This window comes from Heterodontus francisci, chromosome 16, assembly GCF_036365525.1.
Source record: "Heterodontus francisci isolate sHetFra1 chromosome 16, sHetFra1.hap1, whole genome shotgun sequence".
NCBI lineage: Eukaryota > Metazoa > Chordata > Chondrichthyes > Heterodontiformes > Heterodontidae > Heterodontus > Heterodontus francisci.
In genome coordinates, this window is record NC_090386.1 from 86,688,498 (window position 1) to 86,713,110 (window position 24,613).

Genomic DNA, 24,613 nt, shown 5'->3' on the forward strand with positions numbered 1-24,613 from the left:
CCGAATTTAGATTCGTAAACTGGACAGGGGCTGGGATACACCGAATTTAGATTTATAAACTGGACATGGGCTAGGATACACAGAATTTAGAGTTATAAACTGGACATGAGGCTGGGATACACCGAATTTAGATTTATAAACTGGACATGGGGCTGGGATACACCGAATTTAGATTTATAAACTGGACAGGGGCTGGGATACACCGAATTTAGATTTATAAACTGGACAGGGGCTGGGATACACCGAATTTAGATTTATAAACTGGACATGGGACTGGGATACACCGAATTTAGATTTATAAACTGGACATGGGACTGGGATACACCGAATTTAGATTTATAAACTGGACAGGGGCTGGGATACACCGAATTTAGATTTATAAACTGGACAGGGGCTGGGATACACCGAATTTAGATTTATAAACTGGACATGGGACTGGGATACACCGAATTTAGATTTATAAACTGGACATGGGCTGGGATACACCGAATTTAGATTTATAAACTGGACATGGGCTGGGATACACCGAATTTAGATTTATAAACTGGACATGGGGCTGGGATACACAGAATTTAGATTTATAAACTGGACATGGGGCTGGGATACACCGAATTTAGATTTATAAACTGGACATGGGGCTGGGATACACCGAATTTAGATTTATAAACTGGACATGGGGCTGGGATACACCGAATGTAGATTTATAAACTGGACATGGGGCTGGGATACACCGAATTTAGATTTATAAACGGACATGGGGCTGGGATACACCGAATTTAGATTTATAAACTGGACATGGGGCTGGGATACACCGAATTTAGATTTATAAACTGGACATGGGGCTGGGATACACCGAATTTAGATTTATAAACTGGACATGGGGCTGGGATACACAGAATTTAGATTTATAAACTGGAGATGGGGCTGGGATACACCGAATTTAGATTTATAAACTGGACATGGGGCTGGGATACACCGAATTTAGATTTATAAACTGGACATGGGCTAGGATACACCGAATTTAGATTTATAAACTGGACATGGGGCTGGGATACACCGAATGTAGATTTATAAACTGGACATGGGGCTGGGATACACCGAATGTAGATTTATAAACTGGACAGGGGCTGGGATACACCGAATTTAGATTTATAAACTGGACATGGGGCTGGGATACACCGAATGTAGATTTATAAACTGGACATGGGGCTGGGATACACCGAATGTAGATTTATAAACTGGACATGGGGCTGGGATACACCGAATGTAGATTTATAAACTGGACATGGGGCTGGGATACACCGAATTTAGATTTATAAACTGGACATGGGGCTGGGATACACAGAATTTAGATTTATAAACTGGACATGGGGCTGGGATACACCGAATTTAGATTTATAAACTGGACATGGGGCTGGGATACACCGAATTTAGATTTATAAACTGGACATGGGGCTGGGATACACCGAATTTAGATTTATAAACTGGACATGGGGCTGGAATACACCGAATTTAGATTTATAAACTGGACATGGGGCTGGGATACACCGAATTTAGATTTATAAACTGGACATGGGGCTGGGATACACCGAATGTAGATTTATAAACTGGACATGGGGCTGGGATACACCGAATTTAGATTTATAAACTGGACATGGGGCTGGGATACACCGAATTTAGATTTATAAACTGGACATGGGGCTGGAATACACCGAATTTAGATTTATAAACTGGACATGGGGCTGGGATACACCGAATTTAGATTTATAAACTGGACATGGGGCTGGGATACACCGAATGTAGATTTATAAACTGGACATGGGGCTGGGATACACCGAATTTAGATTTATAAACTGGACATGGGGCTGGGATACACCGAATTTAGATTTATAAACTGGACATGGGGCTGGAATACACCGAATTTAGATTTATAAACTGGACATGGGGCTGGGATACACCGAATTTAGATTTATAAACTGGACATGGGGCTGGGATACACCGAATGTAGATTTATAAACTGGACATGGGGCTGGGATACACCGAATTTAGATTTATAAACTGGACATGGGGCTGGGATACACCGAATTTAGATTTATAAACTGGACATGGGGCTGGGATACACCGAATTTAGATTTATAAACTGGACATGGGGCTGGGATACACCGAATTTAGATTTATAAACTGGACATGGGGCTGGGATACACCGAATTTAGATTTATAAACTGGACATGGGGCTGGGATACACCGAATTTAGATTTATAAACTGGACATGGGGCTGGGATACACCGAATGTAGATTTATAAACTGGACATGGGGCTGGGATATACCGAATTTAGATTTATAAACTGGACATGGGGCTGGGATACACCGAATTTAGATTTATAAACTGGACATGGGGCTGGGATACACCGAATTTAGATTTATAAACTGGACATGGGGCTGGGATACACAGAATTTAGATTTATAAACTGGACATGGGGCTGGGATACACCGAATTTAGATTTATAAACTGGACATGGGGCTGGGATACACCGAATGTAGATTTATAAACTGGACATGGGGCTGGAATACACCGAATGTAGATTTATAAACTGGACATGGGGCTGGAATACACCGAATGTAGATTTATAAACTGGACATGGGGCTGGGATACACCGAATTTAGATTTATAAACTGGACATGGGGCTGGGATACACCGAATTTAGATTTATAAACTGGACATGGGGCTGGAATACACCGAATGTAGATTTATAAACTGGACATGGGGCTGGAATACACCGAATGTAAATTTATAAACTGGACATGGGGCTGGAATACACCGAATTTAGATTTATAAACTGGACATGGGGCTGGAATACACCGAATGTAGATTTATAAACTGGACATGGGGCTGGAATACACCGAATTTAGATTTATAAACTGGACATGGGGCTGGGATACACCGAATTTAGATTTATAAACTGGACATGGGGCTGGAATACACCGAATGTAGATTTATAAACTGGACATGGGGCTGGAATACACCGAATGTAGATTTATAAACTGGACATGGGGCTGGAATACACCGAATTTAGATTTATAAACTGGACATGGGGCTGGGATACACCGAATGTAGATTTATAAACTGGACATGGGGCTGGAATACACCGAATGTAGATTTATAAACTGGACATGGGGCTGGAATACACCGAATGTAGATTTATAAACTGGACATGGGGTTGGAATACACCGAATGTAGATTTATAAACTGGACATGGGGCTGGAATACACCGAATGTAGATTTATAAACTGGACATGGGGCTGGAATACACCGAATTTAGATTTATAAACTGGACATGGGGCTGGAATACACCGAATGTAGATTTATAAACTGGACATGGGGCTGGAATACACCGAATGTAGATTTATAAACTGGACATGGGGCTGGAATACACCGAATGTAGATTTATAAACTGGACATGGGGCTGGAATACACCGAATGTAGATTTATAAACTGGACATGGGGCTGGAATACACCGAATGTAGATTTATAAACTGGACATGGGGCTGGAATACACCGAATGTAGATTTATAAACTGGACATGGGGCTGGAATACACCGAATGTAGATTTATAAACTGGACATGGGGCTGGAATACACCGAATGTAGATTTATAAACTGGACATGGGGCTGGAATACACCGAATGTAGATTTATAAACTGGACATGGGGCTGGGATACACCGAATGTAGATTTATAAACTGGACATGGGGCTGGAATACACCGAATGTAGATTTATAAACTGGACATGGGGCTGGAATACACCGAATTTAGATTTATAAACTGGACATGGGGCTGGAATACACCGAATGTAGATTTATAAACTGGACATGGGGCTGGAATACACCGAATGTAGATTTATAAACTGGACATGGGGCTGGAATACACCGAATGTAGATTTATAAACTGGACATGGGGCTGGAATACACCGAATGTAGATTTATAAACTGGACATGGGGCTGGAATACACCGAATGTAGATTTATAAACTGGACATGGGGCTGCAATACACCGAATGTAGATTTATAAACTGGACATGGGGCTGGAATACACCGAATTTAGATTTATAAACTGGACATGGGGCTGGAATACACCGAATGTAGATTTATAAACTGGACATGGGGCTGGAATACACCGAATGTAGATTTATAAACTGGACATGGGGCTGGAATACACCGAATGTAGATTTATAAACTGGACATGGGGCTGGAATACACCGAATGTAGATTTATAAACTGGACATGGGGCTGGAATACACCGAATGTAGATTTATAAACTGGACATGGGGCTGGAATACACCGAATGTAGATTTATAAACTGGACATGGGGCTGGAATACACCGAATTTAGATTTATAAACTGGACATGGGGCTGGAATACACCGAATGTAGATTTATAAACTGGACATGGGGCTGGAATACACCGAATGTAGATTTATAAACTGGACATGGGGCTGGAATACACCGAATGTAGATTTATAAACTGGACATGGGGCTGGAATACACCGAATGTAGATTTATAAACTGGACATGGGGCTGGAATACACCGAATGTAGATTTATAAACTGGACATGGGGCTGGAATACACCGAATGTAGATTTATAAACTGGACATGGGGCTGGAATACACCGAATGTAGATTTATAAACTGGACATGGGGCTGGAATACACCGAATGTAGATTTATAAACTGGACATGGGGCTGGAATACACCGAATGCAGATTTATAAACTGGACATGGGGCTGGAATACACCGAATGTAGATTTATAAACTGGACATGGGGCTGGGATACACCGAATGTAGATTTATAAACTGGACATGGGGCTGGAATACACCGAATGTAGATTTATAAACTGGACAGGGGCTGGGATACACCGAATTTAGATTTATAAACTGGACATGGGGCTGGGATACACAGAATTTAGATTTATAAACTGGACATGGGGCTGGGATACACCGAATTTAGATTTATAAACTGGACATGGGGCTGGGATACACCGAATGTAGATTTATAAACTGGACATGGGGCTGGAATACACCGAATTTAGATTTATAAACTGGACATGGGACTGGGATACACAGAATTTAGATTTATAAACTGGACATGGGGCTGGGATACACCGAATTTAGATTTATAAACTGGACATGGGGCTGGGATACACCGAATTTAGATTTATAAACTGGACATGGGGCTGGGATACACCGAATTTAGATTTATAAACTGGACATGGGGCTGGGATACACCGAATTTAGATTTATAAACTGGACATGGGGCTGGGATACACCGAATTTAGATTTATAAACTGGACATGGGGCTGGGATACACCGAATTTAGATTTATAAACTGGACATGGGGCTGGGATACACCGAATTTAGATTTATAAACTGGACATGGGACTGGGATACACAGAATTTAGATTTATAAACTGGACATGGGGCTGGGATACACCGAATTTAGATTTATAAACTGGACATGGGGCTGGAATACACCGAATGTAGATTTATAAACTGGACATGGGGCTGGAATACACCGAATTTAGATTTATAAACTGGACATGGGGCTGGGATACACCGAATTTAGATTTATAAACTGGACATGGGGCTGGGATACACCGAATGTAGATTTATAAACTGGACATGGGGCTGGAATACACCGAATTTAGATTTATAAACTGGACATGGGGCTGGAATACACCGAATGTAGATTGAAAACTGGACATGGGGCTGGAATACACCGAATTTAGATTTATAAACTGGACATGGGGCTGGAATACACCGAATGTAGATTTATAAACTGGACATGGGGCTGGAATACACCGAATGTAGATTTATAAACTGGACATGGGGCTGGGATACACCGAATGTAGATTTATAAACTGGACATGGGGCTGGGATACACCGAATTTAGATTTATAAACTGGACATGGGGCTGGAATACACCGAATTTAGATTTATAAACTGGACATGGGGCTGGGATACACCGAATGTAGATTTATAAACTGGACATGGGGCTGGAATACACCGAATGTAGATTTATAAACTGGACAGGGGCTGGGATACACCGAATTTAGATTTATAAACTGGACATGGGGCTGGGATACACAGAATTTAGATTTATAAACTGGACATGGGGCTGGGATACACCGAATGTAGATTTATAAACTGGACATGGGGCTGGAATACACCGAATTTAGATTTATAAACTGGACATGGGACTGGGATACACAGAATTTAGATTTATAAACTGGACATGGGGCTGGGATACACCGAATTTAGATTTATAAACTGGACATGGGGCTGGGATACACCGAATTTAGATTTATAAACTGGACATGGGACTGGGATACACAGAATTTAGATTTATAAACTGGACATGGGGCTGGGATACACCGAATTTAGATTTATAAACTGGACATGGGACTGGGATACACAGAATTTAGATTTATAAACTGGACATGGGGCTGGGATACACCGAATTTAGATTTATAAACTGGACATGGGACTGGGATACACAGAATTTAGATTTATAAACTGGACATGGGGCTGGGATACACCGAATTTAGATTTATAAACTGGACATGGGGCTGGGATACACCGAATTTAGATTTATAAACTGGACATGGGACTGGGATACACAGAATTTAGATTTATAAACTGGACATGGGGCTGGGATACACCGAATTTAGATTTATAAACTGGACATGGGGCTGGGATACACCGAATTTAGATTTATAAACTGGACATGGGGCTGGGATACACCGAATTTAGATTTATAAACTGGACATGGGACTGGGATACACAGAATTTAGATTTATAAACTGGACATGGGGCTGGGATACACCGAATTTAGATTTATAAACTGGACATGGGGCTGGGATACACCGAATGTAGATTTATAAACTGGACATGGGGCTGGAATACACCGAATTTAGATTTATAAACTGGACATGGGGCTGGGATACACCGAATTTAGATTTATAAACTGGACATGGGGCTGGGATACACCGAATTTAGATTTATAAACTGGACATGGGGCTGGGATACACCGAATTTAGATTTATAAACTGGACATGGGGCTGGGATACACCGAATTTAGATTTATAAACTGGACATGGGGCTGGGATACACCGAATTTAGATTTATAAACTGGACATGGGGCTGGGATACACCGAATTTAGATTTATAAACTGGACATGGGGCTGGGATACACCGAATTTAGATTTATAAACTGGACATGGGGCTGGGATACAACGAATTTAGATTTATAAACTGGACATGGGGCTGGGATACACCGAATGTAGATTTATAAACTGGACATGGGGCTGGAATACACCGAATTTAGATTTATAAACTGGACATGGGGCTGGGATACACCGAATTTAGATTTATAAACTGGACATGGGGCTGGAATACACCGAATGTAGATTTATAAACTGGACAGGGGCTGGGATACACCGAATTTAGATTTATAAACTGGACATGGGGCTGGGATACACAGAATTTAGATTTATAAACTGGACATGGGGCTGGGATACACCGAATTTAGATTTATAAACTGGACATGGGGCTGGGATACACCGAATGTAGATTTATAAACTGGACATGGGGCTGGAATACACCGAATTTAGATTTATAAACTGGACATGGGACTGGGATACACAGAATTTAGATTTATAAACTGGACATGGGGCTGGGATACACCGAATTTAGATTTATAAACTGGACATGGGGCTGGGATACACCGAATTTAGATTTATAAACTGGACATGGGACTGGGATACACAGAATTTAGATTTATAAACTGGACATGGGGCTGGGATACACCGAATTTAGATTTATAAACTGGACATGGGACTGGGATACACAGAATTTAGATTTATAAACTGGACATGGGGCTGGGATACACCGAATTTAGATTTATAAACTGGACATGGGACTGGGATACACAGAATTTAGATTTATAAACTGGACATGGGGCTGGGATACACCGAATTTAGATTTATAAACTGGACATGGGGCTGGGATACACCGAATTTAGATTTATAAACTGGACATGGGACTGGGATACACAGAATTTAGATTTATAAACTGGACATGGGGCTGGGATACACCGAATTTAGATTTATAAACTGGACATGGGGCTGGGATACACCGAATTTAGATTTATAAACTGGACATGGGACTGGGATACACAGAATTTAGATTTATAAACTGGACATGGGGCTGGGATACACCGAATTTAGATTTATAAACTGGACATGGGGCTGGGATACACCGAATTTAGATTTATAAACTGGACATGGGGCTGGGATACACCGAATTTAGATTTATAAACTGGACATGGGGCTGGGATACACCGAATTTAGATTTATAAACTGGACATGGGACTGGGATACACAGAATTTAGATTTATAAACTGGACATGGGGCTGGGATACACCGAATTTAGATTTATAAACTGGACATGGGGCTGGGATACACCGAATTTAGATTTATAAACTGGACATGGGACTGGGATACACAGAATTTAGATTTATAAACTGGACATGGGGCTGGGATACACCGAATTTAGATTTATAAACTGGACATGGGGCTGGGATACACCGAATTTAGATTTATAAACTGGACATGGGGCTGGGATACACCGAATTTAGATTTATAAACTGGACATGGGGCTGGGATACACCGAATTTAGATTTATAAACTGGACATGGGACTGGGATACACAGAATTTAGATTTATAAACTGGACATGGGGCTGGGATACACCGAATTTAGATTTATAAACTGGACATGGGGCTGGGATACACCGAATTTAGATTTATAAACTGGACATGGGACTGGGATACACAGAATTTAGATTTATAAACTGGACATGGGGCTGGGATACACCGAATTTAGATTTATAAACTGGACATGGGGCTGGGATACACCGAATTTAGATTTATAAACTGGACATGGGGCTGGGATACACCGAATTTAGATTTATAAACTGGACATGGGGCTGGGAAACACCGAATGTAGATTTATAAACTGGACATGGGGCTGGGATACACCGAATTTAGATTTATAAACTGGACATGGGGCTGGGATACACCGAATTTAGATTTATAAACTGGACATGGGGCTGGAATACACCGAATTTAGATTTATAAACTGGACATGGGGCTGGGATACACCGAATTTAGATTTATAAACTGGACATGGGACTGGGATACACAGAATTTAGATTTATAAACTGGACAGGGGCTGGGATACACCGAATTTAGATTTATAAACTGGACATGGGGCTGGGATACACCGAATTTAGATTTATAAACTGGACATGGGACTGGGATACACAGAATTTAGATTTATAAACTGGACATGGGGCTGGGATACACCGAATTTAGATTTATAAACTGGACATGGGGCTGGGATACACCGAATTTAGATTTATAAACTGGACATGGGACTGGGATACACAGAATTTAGATTTATAAACTGGACATGGGGCTGGGATACACCGAATGTAGATTTATAAACTGGACATGGGGCTGGGATACACCGAATTTAGATTTATAAACTGGACATGGGGCTGGAATACACCGAATTTAGATTTATAAACTGGACATGGGGCTGGGATACACCGAATTTAGATTTATAAACTGGACATGGGGCTGGGATACACAGAATTTAGATTTATAAACTGGACATGGGGCTGGGATACACCGAATTTAGATTTATAAACTGGACATGGGGCTGGGATACACAGAATTTAGATTTATAAACTGGACATGGGGCTGGGATACACCGAATTTAGATTTATAAACTGGACATGGGACTGGGATACACCGAATTTAGATTTATAAACTGGACATGGGGCTGGAATACACCGAATGTAGATTTATAAACTGGACATGGGGCTGGGATACACCGAATTTAGATTTATAAACTGGACATGGGGCTGGGATACACCGAATTTAGATTTATAAACTGGACATGGGGCTGGGATACACAGAATTTAGATTTATAAACTGGACATGGGACTGGGATACACCGAATTTAGATTTATAAACTGGACATGGGGCTGGGATACACCGAATGTAGATTTATAAACTGGACATGGGGCTGGGATACACAGAATTTAGATTTATAAACTGGACATGGGACTGGGATACACCGAATTTAGATTTATAAACTGGACATGGGGCTGGGATACACCGAATGTAGATTTATAAACTGGACATGGGGCTGGGATACACCGAATGTAGATTTATAAACTGGACATGGGGCTGGGATACACCGAATTTAGATTTATAAACTGGACATGGGGCTGGGATACACCGAATGTAGATTTATAAACTGGACATGGGACTGGGATACACAGAATTTAGATTTATAAACTGGACATGGGGCTGGGATACACAGAATTTAGATTTATAAACTGGACATGGGACTGGGATACACCGAATTTAGATTTATAAACTGGACATGGGGCTGGGATACACCGAATGTAGATTTATAAACTGGACATGGGGCTGGGATACACCGAATGTAGATTTATAAACTGGACATGGGGCTGGGATACACCGAATTTAGATTTATAAACTGGACATGGGGCTGGGATACACCGAATGTAGATTTATAAACTGGACATGGGACTGGGATACACCGAATTTAGATTTATAAATTGGACATGGGGCTGGGATACACCGAATGTAGATTTATAAACTGGACATGGGGCTGGGATACACAGAATTTAGATTTATAAACTGGACATGGGGCTGGGATACACCGAATTTAGATTTATAAACTGGACATGGGGCTGGAATACACCGAATTTAGATTTATAAACTGGACATGGGGCTGGGATACACCGAATTTAGATTTATAAACTGGACATGGGGCTGGGATACACCGAATTTAGATTTATAAACTGGACATGGGGCTGGGATACACCGAATTTAGATTTATAAACTGGACAGGGGCTGGGATACACAGAATTTAGATTTATAAACTGGACATGGGGCTGGGATACACCGAATTTAGATTTATAAACTGGACATGGGGCTGGGATACACAGAATTTAGATTTATAAACTGGACATGGGGCTGGGATACACCGAATTTAGATTTATAAACTGGACATGGGGCTGGGATACACCGAATTTAGATTTATAAACTGGACAGGGGCTGGGATACACAGAATTTAGATTTATAAACTGGACATGGGGCTGGGATACACAGAATTTAGATTTATAAACTGGACATGGGGCTGGGATACACCGAATTTAGATTTATAAACTGGACATGGGGCTGGGATACACAGAATTTAGATTTATAAACTGGACATGGGGCTGGGATACACCGAATTTAGATTTATAAACTGGACATGGGGCTGGGATACACAGAATTTAGATTTATAAACTGGACATGGGGCTGGGATACACCGAATTTAGATTTATAAACTGGACATGGGGCTGGGATACACCGAATTTAGATTTATAAACTGGACATGGGGCTGGGATACACAGAATTTAGATTTATAAACTGGACATGGGGCTGGAATACACCGAATGTAGATTTATAAACTGGACATGGGACTGGAATACACCGAATGTAGATTTATAAACTGGACATGGGACTGGGATACACCGAATTTAGATTTATAAACTGGACATGGGACTGGAATACACCGAATGTAGATTTATAAACTGGACATGGGACTGGGATACACCGAATTTAGATTTATAAACTGGACATGGGACTGGAATACACCGAATGTAGATTTATAAACTGGACATGGGACTGGGATACACCGAATTTAGATTTATAAACTGGACATGGGCTAGGATACACCGAATGTAGATTTATAAACTGGACATGGGGCTGGGATACACCGAATGTAGATTTATAAACTGGACATGGGACTGGGATACACCGAATTTAGATTTATAAACTGGACATGGGACTGGAATACACCGAATGTAGATTTATAAACTGGACATGGGCGAGGATACACCGAATGTAGATTTATAAACTGGACATGGGGCTGGGATACACAGAATTTAGATTTATAAACTGGACATGGGGCTGGGATACACAGAATTTAGATTTATAAACTGGACATGGGACTGGGATACACCGAATTTAGATTTATAAACTGGACATGGGGCTGGGATACACCGAATTTAGATTTATAAACTGGACAAGGGGCTGGAATACACCGAATGTAGATTTATAAACTGGACATGGGACTGGGATACACCGAATTTAGATTTATAAACTGGACATGGGCTAGGATACACCGAATGTAGATTTATAAACTGGACATGGGACTGGGATACACCGAATTTAGATTTATAAACTGGACATGGGACTGGAATACACCGAATGTAGATTTATAAACTGGACATGGGACTGGGATACACCGAATTTAGATTTATAAACTGGACATGGGCTAGGATACACCGAATGTAGATTTATAAACTGGACATGGGGCTGGGATACACCGAATTTAGATTTATAAACTGGACATGGGGCTGGGATACACAGAATTTAGATTTATAAACTGGACATGGGGCTGGAATACACCGAATGTAGATTTATAAACTGGACATGGGACTGGGATACACCGAATTTAGATTTATAAACTGGACATGGGCTAGGATACACCGAATGTAGATTTATAAACTGGACATAGGACTGGGATACACCGAATTTAGATTTATAAACTGGACATGGGACTGGAATACACCGAATGTAGATTTATAAACTGGACATGGGACTGGGATACACCGAATTTAGATTTATAAACTGGACATGGGCTAGGATACACCGAATGTAGATTTATAAACTGGACATGGGGCTGGGATACACCGAATTTAGATTTATAAACTGGACATGGGGCTGGGATACACAGAATTTAGATTTATAAACTGGACATGGGACTGGGATACACCGAATTTAGATTTATAAACTGGACATGGGGCTGGGATACACAGAATTTAGATTTATAAACTGGACATGGGGCTGGAATATACCGAATGTAGATTTATAAACTGGACATGGGACTGGGATACACCGAATTTAGATTTATAAACTGGACATGGGGCTGGAATACACCGAATGTAGATTTATAAACTGGACATGGGGCTGGAATACACCGAATTTAGATTTATAAACTGGACATGGGACTGGAATACACCGAATGTAGATTTATAAACTGGACATGGGACTGGGATACACCGAATTTAGATTTATAAACTGGACATGGGCTAGGATACACCGAATGTAGATTTATCAACTGGACATGGGGCTGGGATACACCGAATTTAGATTTATAAACTGGACATGGGACTGGAATACACCGAATGTAGATTTATAAACTGGACATGGGACTGGGATACACCGAATTTAGATTTATAAACTGGACATGGGCTAGGATACACCGAATGTAGATTTATAAACTGGACATGGGACTGGGATACACCGAATTTAGATTTATAAACTGGACATGGGCTAGGATACACCGAATGTAGATTTATAAACTGGACATGGGACTGGGATACACCGAATTTAGATTTATAAACTGGACATGGGCTAGGATACACCGAATGTAGATTTATAAACTGGACATGAGGCTGGGATACACCGAATTTAGATTTATAAACTGGACATGGGACTGGAATACACCGAATGTAGATTTATAAACTGGACATGGGACTGGGATACACCGAATGTAGATTTATAAACTGGACATGGGGCTGGGATACACCGATGGTAGATTTATAAACTGGACATGGGACTGGAATACACCGAATGTAGATTTATAAACTGGACATGGGACTGGGATACACCGAATTTAGATTTATAAACTGGACATGGGACTGGGATACACCGAATTTAGATTTATAAACTGGACATGGGACTGGAATACACCGAATGTAGATTTATAAACTGGACATGGGACTGGGATACACCGAATTTAGATTTATAAACTGGACATGGGACTGGAATACACCGAATGTAGATTTATAAACTGGACATGGGACTGGGATACACCGAATTTAGATTCATAAACTGGACATGGGCTAGGATACACCGAATTTAGATTTATAAACTGGACATGGGGCTGGGATACACCGAATTTAGATTTATAAACTGGACATGGGACTGGAATACACCGAATGTAGATTTATAAACTGGACATGGGACTGGAATACACCGAATGTAGATTTATAAACTGGACATGGGACTGGAATACACCGAATGTAGATTTATAAACTGGACATGGGACTGGAATACACCGAATGTAGATTTATAAACTGGACATGGGACTGGAATACACCGAATGTAGATTTATAAACTGGACATGGGACTGGGATACACCGAATTTAGATTTATAAACTGGACATGGGCTAGGATACACCGAATGTAGATTTATAAACTGGACATGGGGCTGGGATACACCGAATGTAGATTTATAAACTGGACATGGGACTGGGATACACCGAATTTAGATTTATAAACTGGACATGGGACTGGAATACACCGAATGTAGATTTATAAACTGGACATGGGCTAGGATACACCGAATGTAGATTTATAAACTGGACATGGGGCTGGGATACACAGAATTTAGATTTATAAACTGGACATGGGGCTGGGATACACAGAATTTAGATTTATAAACTGGACATGGGACTGGGATACACCGAATTTAGATTTATAAACTGGACATGGGGCTGGGATACACCGAATTTAGATTTATAAACTGGACAAGGGGCTGGAATACACCGAATGTAGATTTATAAACTGGACATGGGACTGGGATACACCGAATTTAGATTTATAAACTGGACATGGGCTAGGATACACCGAATGTAGATTTATAAACTGGACATGGGACTGGGATACACCGAATTTAGATTTATAAACTGGACATGGGACTGGAATACACCGAATGTAGATTTATAAACTGGACATGGGACTGGGATACACCGAATTTAGATTTATAAACTGGACATGGGCTAGGATACACCGAATGTAGATTTATAAACTGGACATGGGGCTGGGATACACCGAATTTAGATTTATAAACTGGACATGGGGCTGGGATACACAGAATTTAGATTTATAAACTGGACATGGGGCTGGAATACACCGAATGTAGATTTATAAACTGGACATGGGACTGGGATACACCGAATTTAGATTTATAAACTGGACATGGGCTAGGATACACCGAATGTAGATTTATAAACTGGACATAGGACTGGGATACACCGAATTTAGATTTATAAACTGGACATGGGACTGGAATACACCGAATGTAGATTTATAAACTGGACATGGGACTGGGATACACCGAATTTAGATTTATAAACTGGACATGGGCTAGGATACACCGAATGTAGATTTATAAACTGGACATGGGGCTGGGATACACCGAATTTAGATTTATAAACTGGACATGGGGCTGGGATACACAGAATTTAGATTTATAAACTGGACATGGGACTGGGATACACCGAATTTAGATTTATAAACTGGACATGGGGCTGGGATACACAGAATTTAGATTTATAAACTGGACATGGGGCTGGAATATACCGAATGTAGATTTATAAACTGGACATGGGACTGGGATACACCGAATTTAGATTTATAAACTGGACATGGGGCTGGAATACACCGAATGTAGATTTATAAACTGGACATGGGGCTGGAATACACCGAATTTAGATTTATAAACTGGACATGGGACTGGAATACACCGAATGTAGATTTATAAACTGGACATGGGACTGGGATACACCGAATTTAGATTTATAAACTGGACATGGGCTAGGATACACCGAATGTAGATTTATCAACTGGACATGGGGCTGGGATACACCGAATTTAGATTTATAAACTGGACATGGGACTGGAATACACCGAATGTAGATTTATAAACTGGACATGGGACTGGGATACACCGAATTTAGATTTATAAACTGGACATGGGCTAGGATACACCGAATGTAGATTTATAAACTGGACATGGGACTGGGATACACCGAATTTAGATTTATAAACTGGACATGGGCTAGGATACACCGAATGTAGATTTATAAACTGGACATGGGACTGGGATACACCGAATTTAGATTTATAAACTGGACATGGGCTAGGATACACCGAATGTAGATTTATAAACTGGACATGAGGCTGGGATACACCGAATTTAGATTTATAAACTGGACATGGGACTGGAATACACCGAATTTAGATTTATAAACTGGACATGGGGCTGGGATACACCGAATTTAGATTTATAAACTGGACATGGGACTGGAATACACCGAATGTAGATTTATAAACTGGACATGGGGCTGGAATACACCGAATGTAGATTTATAAACTGGACATGGGACTGGGATACACCGAATTTAGATTTATAAACTGGACATGGGGCTGGGATACACCGAATGTAGATTTATAAACTGGACATGGGGCTGGAATACACCGAATGTAGATTTATAAACTGGACAGGGGCTGGGATACACCGAATTTAGATTTATAAACTGGACAGGGGCTGGGATACACCGAATGTAGATTTATAAACTGGACATGGGGCTGGGATACACCGAATTTAGATTTATAAACTGGACATGGGACTGGGATACACCGAATTTAGATTTATAAACTGGACATGGGGCTGGGATACACCGAATGTAGATTTATAAACTGGACATGGGGCTGGAATACACCGAATGTAGATTTATAAACTGGACAGGGGCTGGGATACACCGAATGTAGATTTATAAACTGGACATGGGACTGGAATACACCGAATGTAGATTTATAAACTGGACAGGGGCTGGGATACACCGAATTTAGATTTATAAACTGGACATGGGGCTGGGATACACCGAATTTAGATTTATAAACTGGACATGGGGCTGGGATACACAGAATTTAGATTTATAAACTGGACATGGGGCTGGGATACACCGAATTTAGATTTATAAACTGGACATGGGGCTGGGATACACCGAATTTAGATTTATAAACTGGACATGGGGCTGGGATACACAGAATTTAGATTTATAAACTGGACATGGGGCTGGGATACACCGAATTTAGATTTATAAACTGGACATGAGGCTGGGATACACCGAATTTAGATTTATAAACTGGACAGGGGCTGGGATACACCGAATGTAGATTTATAAACTGGACATGGGACTGGAATACACCGAATGTAGATTTATAAACTGGACAGGGGCTGGGATACACCGAATTTAGATTTATAAACTGGACATGGGGCTGGGATACACCGAATTTAGATTTATAAACTGGACATGGGGCTGGGATACACAGAATTTAGATTTATAAACTGGACATGGGGCTGGGATACACCGAATTTAGATTTATAAACTGGACATGGGGCTGGGATACACAGAATCTAGATTTATAAACTGGACATGGGGCTGGGATACACCGAATTTAGATTTATAAACTGGACATGGGGCTGGGATACACCGAATTTAGATTTATAAACTGGACATGGGGCTGGGATACACAGAATTTAGATTTATAAACTGGACATGGGGCTGGGATACACCGAATTTAGATTTATAAACTGGACATGGGGCTGGGATACACCGAATTTAGATTTATAAACTGGACATGGGGCTGGGATACACCGAATTTAGATTTATAAACTGGACATGGGGCTGGGATACACCGAATTTAGATTTATAAACTGGACATGGGGCTGGGATACACAGAATTTAGATTTATAAACTGGACATGGGGCTGGAATACACCGAATGTAGATTTATAAACTGGACATGGGGCTGGGATACACCGAATTTAGATTTATAAACTGGACATGGGGCTGGGATACACCGAATTTAGATTTATAAACTGGACATGGGGCTGGGATACACCGAATGTAGATTTATAAACTGGACAGGGGCTGGGATACACCGAATTTAGATTTATAAACTGGACATGGGGCTGGGATACACCGAATTTAGATTTATAAACTGGACATGGGGCTGGGATACACAGAATTTAGATTTATAAACTGGACATGGGGCTGGGATACACCGAATTTAGATTTATAAACTGGACATGGGGCTGGGATACACAGAATTTAGATTTATAAACTGGACATGGGGCTGGGATACACCGAATTTAGATTTATAAACTGGACATGGGGCTGGGATACACCGAATTTAGATTTATAAACTGGACATGGGACTGGGATACACAGAATTTAGATTTATAAACTGGACATGGGGCTGGGATACACCGAATTTAGATTTATAAACTGGACATGGGGCTGGGATACACAGAATTTAGATTTATAAACTGGACATGGGGCTGGGATACACCGAATGTAGATTTATAAACTGGACATGGGGCTGGGATACACCGAATTTAGATTTATAAACTGGACATGGGGCTGGGATACACCGAATGTAGATTTATAAACTGGACAGGGGCTGGGATACACCGAATTTAGATTTATAAACTGGACATGGGGCTGGGATACACCGAATTTAGATTTATAAACTGGACATGGGGCTGGGATACACAGAATTTAGATTTATAAACTGGACATGGGGCTGGGATACACAGAATTTAGATTTATAAACTGGACATGGGGCTGGGATACACCGAATTTAGATTTATAAACTGGACATGGGGCTGGGATACACCGAATTTAGATTTATAAACTGGACATGGGACTGGGATACACAGAATTTAGATTTATAAACTGGACATGGGGCTGGGATACACCGAATGTAGATTTATAAACTGGACATGGGACTGGGATACACAGAATTTAGATTTATAAACTGGACATGGGGCTGGGATACACCGAATTTAGATTTATAAACTGGATATGGGGCTGGGATACACAGAATTTAGATTTATAAACTGGACATGGGGCTGGGATACACAGAATTTAGATTTATAAACTGGACATGGGGCTGGGATACACCGAATTTAGATTTATAAACTGGACATGGGACTGGGATACACAGAATTTAGATTTATAAACTGGACATGGGGCTGGGATACACCGAATGTAGATTTATAAACTGGACATGGGGCTGGGATACACCGAATTTAGATTTATAAACTGGACATGGGGCTGGGATACACCGAATTTAGATTTATAAACTGGACAGGGGCTGGGATACACCGAATGTAGATTTATAAACTGGACATGGGGCTGGGATACACCGAATGTAGATTTATAAACTGGACAGGGGCTGGAATACACCGAATGTAGATTTATAAACTGGACAGGGGCTGGGATACACCGAATGTAGATTTATAAACTGGACAGGGGCTGGAATACACCGAATGTAGATTTATAAACTGGACAGGGGCTGGGATACACCGAATGTAGATTTATAAACTGGACAGGGGCTGGAATACACCGAATGTAGATTTATAAACTGGACATGGGGCTGGAATACACCGAATGTAGATTTATAAACTGGACATGGGGCTGGAATACACCGAATGTAGATTTATAAACTGGACAGGGGCTGGGATACACAGAATTTAGATTTATAAACTGGACAGGGGCTGGGATACACCGAATGTAGATTTATAAACTGGACATGGGGCTGGAATACACCGAATGTAGATTTATAAACTGGACAGGGGCTGGGATACACCGAATTTAGATTTATAAACTGGACAGGGGCTGGGATACACCGAATTTAGATTTATAAACTGGACAGGGGCTGGGATACACCGAATGTAGATTTATAAACTGGACATGGGGCTGGAATACACCGAATGTAGATTTATAAACTGGACAGGGGCTGGGATACACCGAATTTAGATTTATAAACTGGACAGGGGCTGGGATACACCGAATGTAGATTTATAAACTGGACATGGGGCTGGGATACACCGAATTTAGATTTATAAACTGGACATGGGGCTGGGATACACCGAATTTAGATTTATAAACTGGACATGGGACTGGAATACACCGAATGTAGATTTATAAACTGGACATGGGCTGGGATACACCGAATTTAGATTTATAAACTGGACATGGGGCTGGGATACACCGAATGTAGATTTATAAACTGGACATGGGGCTGGGATACACCGAATTTAGATTTATAAACTGGACATGGGGCTGGGATACACCGAATTTAGATTTATAAACTGGACATGGGACTGGAATACACCGAATTTAGATTTATAAACTGGACATGGGGCTGGGATACACCGAATTTAGATTTATAAACTGGACATGGGACTGGAATACACCGAACGTAGATTTATAAACTGGACATGGGGCTGGAATACACCGAATGTAGATTTATAAACTGGACATGGGACTGGGATACACCGAATTTAGATTTATAAACTGGACATGGGGCTGGGATACACCGAATGTAGATTTATAAACTGGACATGGGGCTGGAATACACCGAATGTAGATTTATAAACTGGACAGGGGCTGGGATACACCGAATTTAGATTTATAAACTGGACAGGGGCTGGGATACACCGAATGTAGATTTATAAACTGGACATGGGGCTGGGATACACCGAATTTAGATTTATAAACTGGACATGGGACTGGGATACACCGAATTTAGATTTATAAACTGGACATGGGGCTGGGATACACCGAATGTAGATTTATAAACTGGACATGGGGCTGGAATACACCGAATGTAGATTTATAAACTGGACAGGGGCTGGGATACACCGAATGTAGATTTATAAACTGGACATGGGACTGGAATACACCGAATGTAGATTTATAAACTGGACAGGGGCTGGGATACACCGAATTTAGATTTATAAACTGGACATGGGGCTGGGATACACCGAATTTAGATTTATAAACTGGACATGGGGCTGGGATACACAGAATTTAGATTTATAAACTGGACATGGGGCTGGGATACACCGAATTTAGATTTATAAACTGGACATGGGGCTGGGATACACCAAATTTAGATTTATAAACTGGACATGGGGCTGGGATACACAGAATTTAGATTTATAAACTGGACATGGGGCTGGGATACACCGAATTTAGATTTATAAACTGGACATGAGGCTGGGATACACCGAATTTAGATTTATAAACTGGACATGAGGCTGGGATACACCGAATTTAGATTTATAAACTGGACAGGGGCTGGGATACACCGAATGTAGATTTATAAACTGGACATGGGACTGGAATACACCGAATGTAGATTTATAAACTGGACAGGGGCTGGGATACACCGAATTTAGATTTATAAACTGGACATGGGGCTGGGATACACCGAATTTAGATTTATAAACTGGACATGGGGCTGGGATACACAGAATTTAGATTTATAAACTGGACATGGGGCTGGGATACACCGAATTTAGATTTATAAACTGGACATGGGGCTGGGATACACAGAATCTAGATTTATAAACTGGACATGGGGCTGGGATACACCGAATTTAGATTTATAAACTGGACATGGGGCTGGGATACACCGAATTTAGATTTATAAACTGGACATGGGGCTGGGATACACAGAATTTAGATTTATAAACTGGACATGGGGCTGGGATACACCGAATTTAGATTTATAAACTGGACATGGGGCTGGGATACACCGAATTTAGATTTATAAACTGGACATGGGGCTGGGATACACCGAATTTAGATTTATAAACTGGACATGGGGCTGGGATACACCGAATTTAGATTTATAAACTGGACATGGGGCTGGGATACACAGAATTTAGATTTATAAACTGGACATGGGGCTGGAATACACCGAATGTAGATTTATAAACTGGACATGGGGCTGGGATACACCGAATTTAGATTTATAAACTGGACATGGGGCTGGGATACACCGAATTTAGATTTATAAACTGGACATGGGGCTGGGATACACCGAATGTAGATTTATAAACTGGACAGGGGCTGGGATACACCGAATTTAGATTTATAAACTGGACATGGGGCTGGGATACACCGAATTTAGATTTATAAACTGGACATGGGGCTGGGATACACAGAATTTAGATTTATAAACTGGACATGGGGCTGGGATACACCGAATTTAGATTTATAAACTGGACATGGGGCTGGGATACACAGAATTTAGATTTATAAACTGGACATGGGGCTGGGATACACCGAATTTAGATTTATCAACTGGACATGGGGCTGGGATACACCGAATTTAGATTTATAAACTGGACATGGGACTGGGATACACAGAATTTAGATTTATAAACTGGACATGGGGCTGGGATACACCGAATTTAGATTTATAAACTGGACATGGGGCTGGGATACACAGAATTTAGATTTATAAACTGGACATGGGGCTGGGATACACCGAATGTAGATTTATAAACTGGACATGGGGCTGGGATACACCGAATTTAGATTTATAAACTGGACATGGGGCTGGGATACACCGAATGTAGATTTATAAACTGGACAGGGGCTGGGATACACCGAATTTAGATTTATAAACTGGACATGGGGCTGGGATACACCGAATTTAGATTTATAAACTGGACATGGGGCTGGGATACACAGAATTTAGATTTATAAACTGGACATGGGGCTGGGATACACAGAATTTAGATTTATAAACTGGACATGGGGCTGGGATACACCGAATTTAGATTTATAAACTGGACATGGGGCTGGGATACACCGAATTTAGATTTATAAACTGGACATGGGACTGGGATACACAGAATTTAGATTTATAAACTGGACATGGGGCTGGGATACACCGAATGTAGATTTATAAACTGGACATGGGACTGGGATACACAGAATTTAGATTTATAAACTGGACATGGGGCTGGGATACACCGAATTTAGATTTATAAACTGGATATGGGGCTGGGATACACAGAATTTAGATTTATAAACTGGACATGGGGCTGGGATACACCGAATTTAGATTTATAAACTGGACATGGGACTGGGATACACAGAATTTAGATTTATAAACTGGACATGGGGCTGGGATACACCGAATGTAGATTTATAAACTGGACAGGGGCTGCATTGATTTGAAAACCATTTCGCCCTTTAGACCACCAAGAGGAAGAGGCTGAGATGCAGTTCGGCCCAGTCCGCTGCCACCTCATCTTTCTCTCTCAAGCGAGAAACAAACCTCCCGGCCCCGCCGCCGACCATTCCCTTTGCTGTCGCGATCCCCCCAACGACTTCGGGTTTATTTACTTCGCCTGGGTGATATTTTTAAAGCGGAATCGTTTCCCCTCCCCCCAACACCCACTTACCGCCGCGACACCCTGAGAGCTACGCATGCGCCGCCCCTAGATCTCGCGAGACCCGGCCGTTAGTCAGCCACGTGCTCCTGGGGACTGGCTGCTACTGTCCCTGCAACCTTGCAAAAGGCGTCATGGGGTATCTGGGGAAGTGCACCATGTATTTTTCAAAAGTAGCTGAATGCTCATCACAAAATGCAGAGTGTGTCATCCTTTACAAAAAAACACAAATGTTGTTATAGAGTTTGGTATGCTGCCACTTTATTTAATCTAGCCAGAGAGATTCTTTCCCTTACTCCCCTGTCAGCAACCGAAGGGATCACTCCCTCCGCGACACCCTGGTCCACTCCCCCATTACCCCAACACCTCGTCCCCTTCCCATGTCACCTTCCCGTGCAATCGCAGGAGGTGTAATACCTGCCCATTCACCTCCTCTCTCCTCACTATCCAAGGTCCCAAACATTCCTTTCAGGTGAAGCAGTGATTTACTCGTACTTCCTTCAATTTAGTATACTGCATTCGCTGCTCACAATGTGGTCTCCTCTACATTGGGGAGACCAAACGCAGGTTGGGTGACCGCTTTGCAGAATACCTCCACTCAGTCTGAAAGCATGACCTTGAGCTTCCAGTTGCTGGCCATTTCAACACACGCCCCTGCTCTCACGCCCACATATCTGTCCTGGGATTGCTGCAGTGTTCCAGCAAACATCAACACAAGCTCAGGGAACACCATCTTATTTACCGGTTAGGCACGCTACAGCCTGCTGGACTGAATATTGAGTTCAATAATTTCAGAGAATGACGGCCCCTCCCCCCTTTTTATTTTTAGTTATTTTTTTTTATTTTTTATGTGTTTATTTCATTTTGTTTAACCGTTCCATTTTTTTTACCATGTGCCTACCCACTGCTTTTTTTGTCAAGTTTGTGCTTGGGGCCAGGTTGCTCTATTTTTCTGTCAACTAACACCCTCTCTGCAGTAATGCTTTGTCTTTCAGCACACCATTAACATACTGTTTGACTTTGCTCCATGACCTTCTGGGCAGTTATTCTCTGTGACTTTGTCAGAGAAACATGTGATTTGACAAGTAGTCATGTTATAACGCATGACGTGTTAAGTATTAACCATGGGATTTATTTAAGTGAATAAACTTAACTGTCATAGCATGTGTGAATTAGAAGGTCAATATTTAGTACACACTGAAAATCAAAAAAAACCCAAAAAGGTTGTAAAGAGAAAAAACTGTTTAATGTTTTGGTTGAAATTGATGATTTAGTTAAGTCGTTATTTAGAAAGGTACA

General features: G+C 41.1%; 1 protein-coding gene across 2 annotated transcripts in view; it reads right to left on the minus strand.

Annotated features, from left to right (window-relative positions):
• cyld2 (cylindromatosis (turban tumor syndrome) 2) overlaps window positions 1-23,356 on the minus strand; it is a 73,187-nt gene extending 49,831 nt beyond the window's left edge. For both annotated transcript variants that reach the window (XM_068048543.1, XM_068048542.1), the window contains exon 1: window positions 23,327-23,356. The gene's annotated coding sequence lies outside the window, so the exon portion shown is untranslated. The remainder of the gene's footprint in view (window positions 1-23,326) is intronic.
• Between the last annotated feature and the right edge of the window lie 1,257 nt (window positions 23,357-24,613).